Source organism: Acomys minous (assembly GCF_964271855.1).
Source record: "Acomys minous genome assembly, chromosome: 2".
NCBI lineage: Eukaryota > Metazoa > Chordata > Mammalia > Rodentia > Muridae > Acomys > Acomys minous.
In genome coordinates, this window is record NC_140484.1 from 63198951 (window position 1) to 63208471 (window position 9521).

Sequence of the window (9521 nt, forward strand, 5' to 3'; positions counted from 1 at the left end):
TGCTGGCCAGTCCAGCTAATCCATAAACTCCAGGTTCACTAGTGAATCAATCCCGTTTCAAAACTCAAAGTGGAGCGCCAGTGATGAAGATACCCAACATCAACCTTTGGCCTCCACACACCACTAGTGTACACATGAACACATATATGCACATATGCTACACACACACACACACAAACACACACACACACACACACACACACACACACACACACACACACACACACCTAATCTCATAGCCTCTATATTTTTATTTTGTTTTTTGAGACTGGATTTTGTCTCTCAGGCCGCCCTCAAATGCCCTATGTAGCTAAGGATGACTCTGACCTCATCTCCTATGTACTCAAATTAGAGGCTACATCACCATGCCCAGAAAAACACTCTCTATATAATTGCCAAAATGTTGAATCAGCCGAGATGTTCTTCTGTAGGTAAGTGGTAAAACAGAGATGTCAGCAGAAAGAAGACAAGGGCAATGATGTTCTAAAAAGACAGAAAGTTAAGCCAGGTGTTAATTGCTAAGTGACAGAAACCAAGCCGAAAGAGTTGCATCCTTTCTAGTTCCATCTAAATGGCATTCTGGAAATAACAAGACTCTAGACATAGTAAAAAAAAAAAAAGGCAGGGGTTGGCAGGGGTTGGGGGTGCAGTGGAGATGGGAGGGTGGAATAGGCAGAGCATGGGGACTTGGGTGTGGTGCTCATATGGTAGGTCCACACTGCCTCACAATTTTCAGAACCATAGAATGTACGGCACCAACAGTGTGCCCAAAGGGTAGCCACTGATAGCAAAGAATTAGAGGGAACATTCCATATCCACCACCGAGCATGAGCAATGTCAGGAACTGCTGGGAAGAGCCACAAATAATTAATCAAGAGGGGAGAAGGTGTAAAACTTCTCTTTGGCAGCACCTGCTGTGTCTGCTTCATTCCAGCTCAGACAAGCCCTGCCGGTCAGATTACAGTTGTAGTAAATAGAAATAAAATCTCCAACTGCCAGAGAGAGCCTGGGCAGAAGCTGAGGTCTCATTCCTAGCACAGGAGCCCACCGCACAGAAAAGTTATTCTAATTACCACCAGCTTCCCTCACCCACCTCTTCCCCAAGTTCACCTGCGTCAAACCAAGAGCTCGCTGTAGAGATGCGTAATTGCTGAGAGCCCAGGGCTCCACCAAATAGCTGGTTTGATTACTCCAGAGTTAAGCCTGCAAACTGATGGCCTGGAAAAGCCACAGGAAGTCAGGACCGCATCCATGATGGGGATATGCGAGGGAGGCGCTCCTCTGATGGTCTGGCAGGTGTACTTGGGAGGTGTCCTTAACACCTGGGGACCTTTATAAGGACAGATATTCTGCCAGTGTCCCCCTGGAAACTTGGACTGGAATACAGCAAGTCTCCAAGCCCAGTCACATGACAACTGTCTGCCTTTCTCATGAGTGTGTGCTCTCATGGGTCTGTGTGGTAGGGTTGTGTGATGCTGCCGTACCCCCTAGGGAGGCTGCACCGCACTACTGGAGCATCTCTCTGATCACAGTTGTTGGCATCATCTGAACTCGTGAAGTCAGTTGTGCTTTCCTTACTCCCATAGACATAGTGTACTGTTTGGATTCAGGCAAACTGTCACCAATACCTGCCAGTGCTGAACCCTGTATAAACTGCAGAGCCCAAAGAAGAGATGAGTTCAGTGCCTCAGAAACCTGGGGTTCTTCATGGGATTCAGACTGGCCGAACATGTGTGGTACCTCAAATTCACTCCAGCTAGTGTAGTAGTATTTTTTAAACAAAATTCTTAGAAGGAAAAAGAAAAGAAAATTAGAAAACACACAGCTGTAAAAGATATTAAAGAACAGACCAGTGGACTAACATCCTAGAGGCTGGAGACAGATATAGACGTAATAGATGATGAGACAATTGAGCTTTATCTGGTGTGGTCCCCACTGAGCATCCAAGAAGCTGGAAGATCAATAGAGATCCTGTGATGTAGAAGTTGTGGGTAGAATTGAGGTGCCCTTGGATGCTTTCACACTCCTCTTGTCAGAAGATGTCCTGCTAGACTCCAAGGCAAAAGCAGAAATTGGCAGAGAGCTTGGCTCTCAAAGACCATTCTCCACAGGCAGGGGACCGGAGCGTCTTCCTTGGGGAATCCAGCTACCTAGTGTAAGGAAAGACCCACAGATACAGCTATGTAGCCCGTGCTCAGCCATCACAAGGGCCACCCACCTCTGTGCCAAGTCCCTGTTCCACAACCCCAGGTTCTAAGACATGACAGCATTGCCTCCATGCTTAAAGACGAATCACTGGACAGTTTAAAAACGCAAATGACAAGACAGTGAAGAAGACATGTTTTCAGGAACAGCCTTGGGGAAACTGAGATCATGAAGGAGAGAATAAACAATGAAATTGTCATTAATACCCTTAGGAGATGGGAGGAGAAAGAAAAGGAGTTATTGGAAATTGAAGTTATAATGAAGGTGGAAAAATTAACAGATTGGCCAAAAAAAAAAAAAAAAAAAAAAAGAGTGCTCACAAAGCAAATAAAAAGTAAATAATAGGAAAAGAAAATGGGTAAGAAGATTAAAGAATGGCCCCAACTAGCTAAGATATCTCAATGATAAAAGAAAAACAAAACAAAACAAACAAACAAAAAAAACAAGAAACAAAGAAACAAACAAAACACTTTCCAAAAGAATCATGATCATGAAAACCAAGAGGAAGAAAACAGCTGCCAAAAAAATCATTCTAGAAAACATGCAGAATATGCAATTTCAGACCAAAGAGCCCAGAGTAGCCTAAACACAAATGAGTAGGGCAGGCATGAGGGAACAGGACAGGAGCCTATCATAGAGGTCCTCTGAAAGACTCCACCCAGCAGGAGATCAAAGTAGATGCTAAGACTCACAGCCAAACTTGGGGCAGAGTGCAGGGAGACTTAGGGAAGAGTTGGGGAATAGAAGGACCTGAAGGGGACAGGAGCTCCACAAGGAGACCAACAGAGCCAACAAATCTGGGCACAGGAGACCTGCAGAGACTGATGCACCAACCGAGGACCATGTACAGAGAGGACCTAGACGCCCTGCTCAGATGTAGTCAATAGGCAGCACAGTCTCCGTGTGAGTCCCATAATATGGGGAGTAGGGGCTGCCTCTGACATGGACCCTGTTGCTCATTCATTGATCACTTCCCCCTCGCAGGGTGGCCATGCCAGCCCACAGAGGACGAGGATGCAGGCAGTCCTGATGAGACGTGATAGGCTGGCGTCAGATGGTAGGGGAGGAGAGCTCCCCCTTCCCGATGACTAGGGGAAGGGGCAGGGAGGGAGGAAGAGGGAGGTAGAGGGAGAGAGGGTGGAACTGGGAGGAGACAAGAGAGGGGGCAGCAATCGGGATGTAAGGTGAATAAATTAAAAATAAACACATTTATTTTTTAAAAAGGAACGAGAGAAAGATCCTTTCACAGGCTTTGCCTAAGACCATCAGAAAACCCAGATATTCGCAGTACAATTCAAAACGGTAGTATATTACAGTTATGAAGTAGCAGTGAAAATAAGTTTATGGTTGGGGTCACCACATGAGGAACTGAATTAAAGGATGGCAGCATTAGGAAGGTTGGGAACCACTGATCTATGAAGACCTCCTCACAGAGTTTTCACACAGACAGAATGACACCTAATGTGTGGTTTGTCCTGGGTGCCAGACCTTTGTCTTATGGCTGTACATATATATATATATAATTTCCAGGTTAGAGCCTGGGCTAGGGAGATGCTTGACTCAGCTCTGAAGGCCTCACAAAGATTGCTGGGTAAAACTGACAGTGCTCAGGCTCATGGGGATCCCCTGCCTCAGCTTGACTCAGACAGAGCCCTTCACTACAAATTCTCCAGTATTTTACCATAAACAGCCTCAGGGTTGCTTCCTCCATGGATACAGCTACCTTGGGAAATGCACATTGATATGGTTACTAGTTGCTTTTAAGATAAAGAAAGGGGTGCCAGGAGATGCCTCAGAAGGTAAAGGTGCTCGCCTCAAAAGCCTAATGACTTGAGTTCAACCCCTAGAATCAGCAAAGGTGAAAGGAGAAAGCAAACTCCACTTGTGCACCCGCACCCCCACATCTGAAGGAAACAAACCACCTGGGAGGGAAGAAGAGACCCAGCCCCGTGCTCTGTTGTAGGTGCTTCTTGTTAGGGATGGTGAGGCTGCCAAATCTGAATTTTTTAAAGATTTATTTATCTATTTATTTATTTATGATGTACACAGTGTTCTTCTGCCTGCATGTACACCTGCAGACCAGAAGAGGGCATCAGATCACATTATAGATGGTTGTGAGCCACCATGTACGTGGTTGCTGGGAATTGAACTCAGGACCTCTGGAAGAGCAAACCGTGCTGTTAACCTCTGAGCCTTCTCTTCGGCCCCCCTGAATATTTTATTTAAAAAGAAAAAAGTGTAACCTCCTCCAAGAAATAAAATTAAGCTAAGCTTCCTTCACTTGCTTCCTGTGCCGGCCTGGAAAGTTTAAGTGGATGGCAATACACGCGTGGGATTGGGCTGGAGTCCCAGGAAACTCAGTTTTGTGGATTTCCACAGCCAGAACACACTCTGGCCCCAGACCCTGGGATCTAGACAACTCTCTTCCCAGAAACCTTCGAGTGAGGCCAACACATCCCCCAGAAGGGTCACCGCAGGTTTCTGTGCATCCGCCTGCTTTTTCTCCATGCTACATTTGTGAGAGCTGGCCACAAGTAACTCACTCTGCATAGCACCTCTCTGTAGCCTGTTGATAGACAGGCACAGAGTTTCTTGCTGGGGGCTGCAAATACACTTTCTGCCATGGTTCAGAACTTGACTGGGTCCTAAAGGCCCATGTGTTTAGTGACTTGGTCTTCGCCCTTCCGTGCTATGGAAAAGTGAGAGAACCTTTAAGAGGTGGAGTCTAATGGGGAGTTTTAGGCCTAGAAAGACATTGAGTGGACTGGCGAGATGACGCAGAGGGTAAGATGCTTGCTGCCGAGTCTCACAACTTGAGCTCCAACCCCTGGAAGTTGTCCTCTGACACACACACACACACACACACACACACACACACACACACACACACACACACACACACACACACACACACACACACACCACTCCCTGTCTTTCCAAGCCATAAGCTGACCGTCTCTGCTCTCCGCGCCTCCCACCGCGATGTTCTACCACAGCCCCGAAGCAATGGGTGAAAGGACTCCAGCCAGCTTGAGCAAGGCAAAGGCGGCTCTGGCAAGCCTTGCCCTTCTCCGCTATTTCTTCTGCCTTGCTAAAAACTGTTAGATTATATTCCTAAAGCTAGCCCTCAAGGTCCATGCCCTTATTTGGCCATTTCCTCCTCCTGAGGCTGACCACCAAGGCTCCTGGTGGTCAGTCAACCAAAAGCCCCTTTGGCTCACCTAATTAGCATGCCCAATTAGGATTAGGCACCTCTTCCTTACACTGGGTTTCACCCTTTACCTTTATAACCCATTTGTCCATAGGCTGTGTGTGTCTCCCCTCTGTCCAGAGCAGTCCTTTGTCCCACCCCCCTCTCTCTTGTTCCCTTCCTCTCCTCCCTCATCCTCTAGCTCCTGTCTTTCGCATTTATTTCTTGCCCTTTGTCCCTCTGGGGCAAATAAATCTCCTTTCTGCTGAGAACTTGGTCTTGGGGTGTCCTGAGTCGATACCGATCCCTTCAATGGAGTCGCTTGGTTACGGAATGAAGTAAAACAAAACAAAACAAAACAAAACTGTGAGTTAGTATAAACCTGTCTTTACTCTTGGTACGTTGATTGTCTCGGGCCTGGTGGCACTCAGAGGAAGGACAGCAGGTTACCAAGAAGAGACTTGATACCCTATGATCATATACAGGGGGAGGTAATCCCCCTTAGGAACTGTCATAGGGGAGGGGAATAAGGGGAAAATGGGAGGGAGGGAAGAATGGGAGGATACAAGGGATGGGATAACCATTGAGATGTAACAAGAATAAATTAATAAAGGAGGAAAAAAAAAAGAAAAAAAGAAAAGTTAACACCCTGACTTCACTACCTTTCATTTTAAACTTCGACTGGAGAGGATGTTGAGGTGGGGAAATGAGGGCATGGGTTAGAATGATTGAGTGTGTTAACTGTGCACGCACGTCAGAACTAGCCAGCATCTATCCAAATACCTCCCCTTCAAGACAGAGTGGGGGAGGGGGAAAGACTGAGCACAGCCCACCAGGAGGCAAGGTTTTAAAACGTCTTTCAAAAGATTTCAGAGTAGAGACCTGGAGAAACCGCTCAGTGGGGAAAGGCCATTGCCACCAAGCTTGATGAAGAAAGTTAGATGGCAGGACCTACAGAGTAGAAGAGAACCAACTCTGGACAGTTGGCCTCCGACCTCCACAGCACTGGCCCCGTGGCATGCAAGCTCACACACATACGCAGTAACAAATGTTGTTGTTATTGTTGGTAATTAGTTTGTTTGTTTTGTTTGTTTGTTTCAAGACAAGGTTTCTCTGTGTCACCCTGGCTGTCCTAGAACTTGCTCTGTAGACCAGGCTGGCCTCGAACTCACAGAGATCCACCTGTATGCACTACCACCCAGCATGTTTTTTTTAAAGCCCTCACACTATCTAGTACACACTGTGTATTCTTTATACATACATATATATATATATATATATATATATATATATATATATATATGTATGTATATATTGTGGCTAGGAGGTGGTAGTGGTACACACCTTTAATCCCAGCTCTCAGGAGGGAGAAGTGGGTAGCCTGCTCTAGGGAGAAAGTTCCAGGACAGCCAGGGCTACACAGAGCAACCCTGTCTCAAAAAAAAAAAAAAAAAAAAAAAAGATGAGAGAGAGAGAGATGATAGATAGATAGATAGATAGATAGATAGATAGATTCCTGATTAAAATAAATCATCCAGCTGGGCAGTGGTGGCACACACACCTTTAATCCCAGTGCTCAGGAGGCAGAAGTAGGTGAATCTCTGAGATCAAGGCCAGCCTGGTTACTGAGCAAGTTCCAAGACTGCCAGGGCTATACACAGAGATGCCCTGTTTTGACAAACAAGTAAACAAACAAACAAACAAACAAGAAGATCCAAAGCCCTGTGCAAGTCAAAGGCATCCCCTTGAAGCTTTGCAGAGCCATTCTCTTCCCAACAGGTCCATCCCTATGAGGCTAGTGTGGTCTGACAAGTGCGCAGAACACACAACGACCCACTGTGGGTAAGTGAACTCGGAAATCTCAGCTCGAATAGCTTCCTTCCTGGTTGCATGCCTTCCTGGAGACTGCATACTTGTAGGTACCATGTGGCAACTCTTTGGGCTGGAGCTACACTACACAGTGTTTCCCAAGGCCGTTGGGCTAGGGTGGAGCATCCCTGGGGCTGCTGTGATGCCAGGTGCACTTTGAGGAAAGGCCTGTGTGCTTCCCATGCACTCCCAACACATTCACACCAACATAAACATAAACTTAAGGTCATTCACAAAATTGGGCCTTCTGAATAGAACGGCAAGAGGAAAAAGACAAATCAGTGCTTATTGGGGTCCTATTAGATACTAGGACTTTGAGAGGCACTGTATTGTTTTACTGGAGTTGCTACAGGGAGATCCTGAGGCTGGGTGACTTGACCATAGAACTCTATGCCCTCCGTTTAGTGGTTTAGTGTAAGTTGAAGCTTAAGAGCCGGGTAAGGTGCTGTGGCTTTTCCTGAGGCCCCTCTACCTGGCCTGCAGCATCTTTCTCTGAGTGTCATCACATAGTCTTCTCTCTGATCCTGTCTGTATTCTACTGTATCTATCTCCCTCCCCCTTCCCGTGTGTGTGTGTGTGTGTGTGTGTGTGTGTGTGTGTGTGTGTGTGTGTGTATCTGCATGCACACGCATGCATAGGTATGAGTGCATATGCACTTGCTTGCACAAGCATGTAGAGACCAGAGTGCCTTCTTTAATTACTCTCTACCTTTTTTTCTTTTTCTTTTTCTTTCTTTTTTTTTTAGACAGAGTATCTCACTGAACTCTGAACCTCACTAGTTCAACCCAGCTGGCTCTCTAACAAGCTCCAGGGATTCCCCTGCCTCCACCGGGATTACAAGTGTGTATCGCCACACCCAGCTTTTTTTATGTGGGTGCCAGGGATCCAAACTCAGTGTCCCTCATGTTTCCCTGACGGGCACCTTACTGACTGACCCATCTCTAGTCCCAAGAAGAGAAACCTAATCTATTTAGAAATAACTGAGCCAACTGTAACAGCTTTATTTCTTCAAAGATCCTAACACCAAACCCCGTCACATTCCAAAGTCCTGGGGGCCAGGATTTCAACATCCCAGGGACACAACCCCATCCACAAAAAGCATTGTATTTCACCCAATCCCCCAAAACCTCAAAGTTAGGATGTTTTTCTTTTGTTACCCAGGAAACCTTTGATCCTGGCCCTCAGTGGCACCCACATCTTCAGATGCTTCAGTCTAAGAGTGGGGCTTGTGTAGAACCCGCCAATATCCTCCTGTGTATTCTGAATCTCCCTGTATTTCTTACAATGCCTGCTAATATGCAGATTCTACACAAATCACTACTGTGCTATTTATTTATCGAATAACCACAATAAAAATCTGTACCCGTTCCTTCAAGATTTATTTTCAAATGCACCACAGGGGCAGAGTCCATTGGTGCTGTCTCTGCTCTAGCTCTGAGCAGAGGGGCACACACTCCTGGGAGAGGTAGAAGAACATGAACCTGGTTCGAGCCCCTCCAGGCCCTGCCCTTCAGCCTCCAAAGCTGGAGAGTGGTAGTGTGTTTCTTTGCACTGTGGTGATTTATGGATACTATCAAATGGGGCCACACAGCCAACTTGGCCCGTGGAGGTTCCAAAGAGTATCTCTGGGGTCAGAGAAATCTCAGAAAGACCTGAAGGTCACCTGCTTTGCTGAAAAAAAAAAACAAAAACAAAAACAAAATGGCTATACGAAGTGGACCAAACCTCCTCACTCTGTGAGGCTCAGATTTTATCTGTGAACTGGGCATGGTGCCTGGGCTCCTGAGAATGGTGGCGAGCTACGACCCTGCAGGGCAGGGCAAGGCACTATGTATATGAGGCTGTGCACCTGCAGGAGGTTTGGGATGGCTGGATGCTCATGCTCAGTCCTCAGGTGGCACCTGGATGCCAGCTGCCTAGTTCTGGTCTCTCAGGGAATCTCCGCTTGGGTCACTGAGGCATCTCATGCACTCCTGTCTCCACCACTGTGTGATGAAATAATCTACCAACAGTTAGGAGTCAAGACATGTGTAGGTGGCAGGCAGGCAGGAAGGAAGGAGGGAGGGAGCAAAGGAGAGAGGGAAGGAGGGAGGGAGGGAGGGAGGGAGGGAGGATGGAAAAAAGGAAGGAAAGAAGAAAGTGCTTCAATTACACACTAAACACCTTAAGGGGAGAAGGAAAGCCTCCAGGACATCATAGCGTCAGTCTCCATCTGCAGATATATAGTAGGTCCATATCCTAGCGTTCAAACAACTGT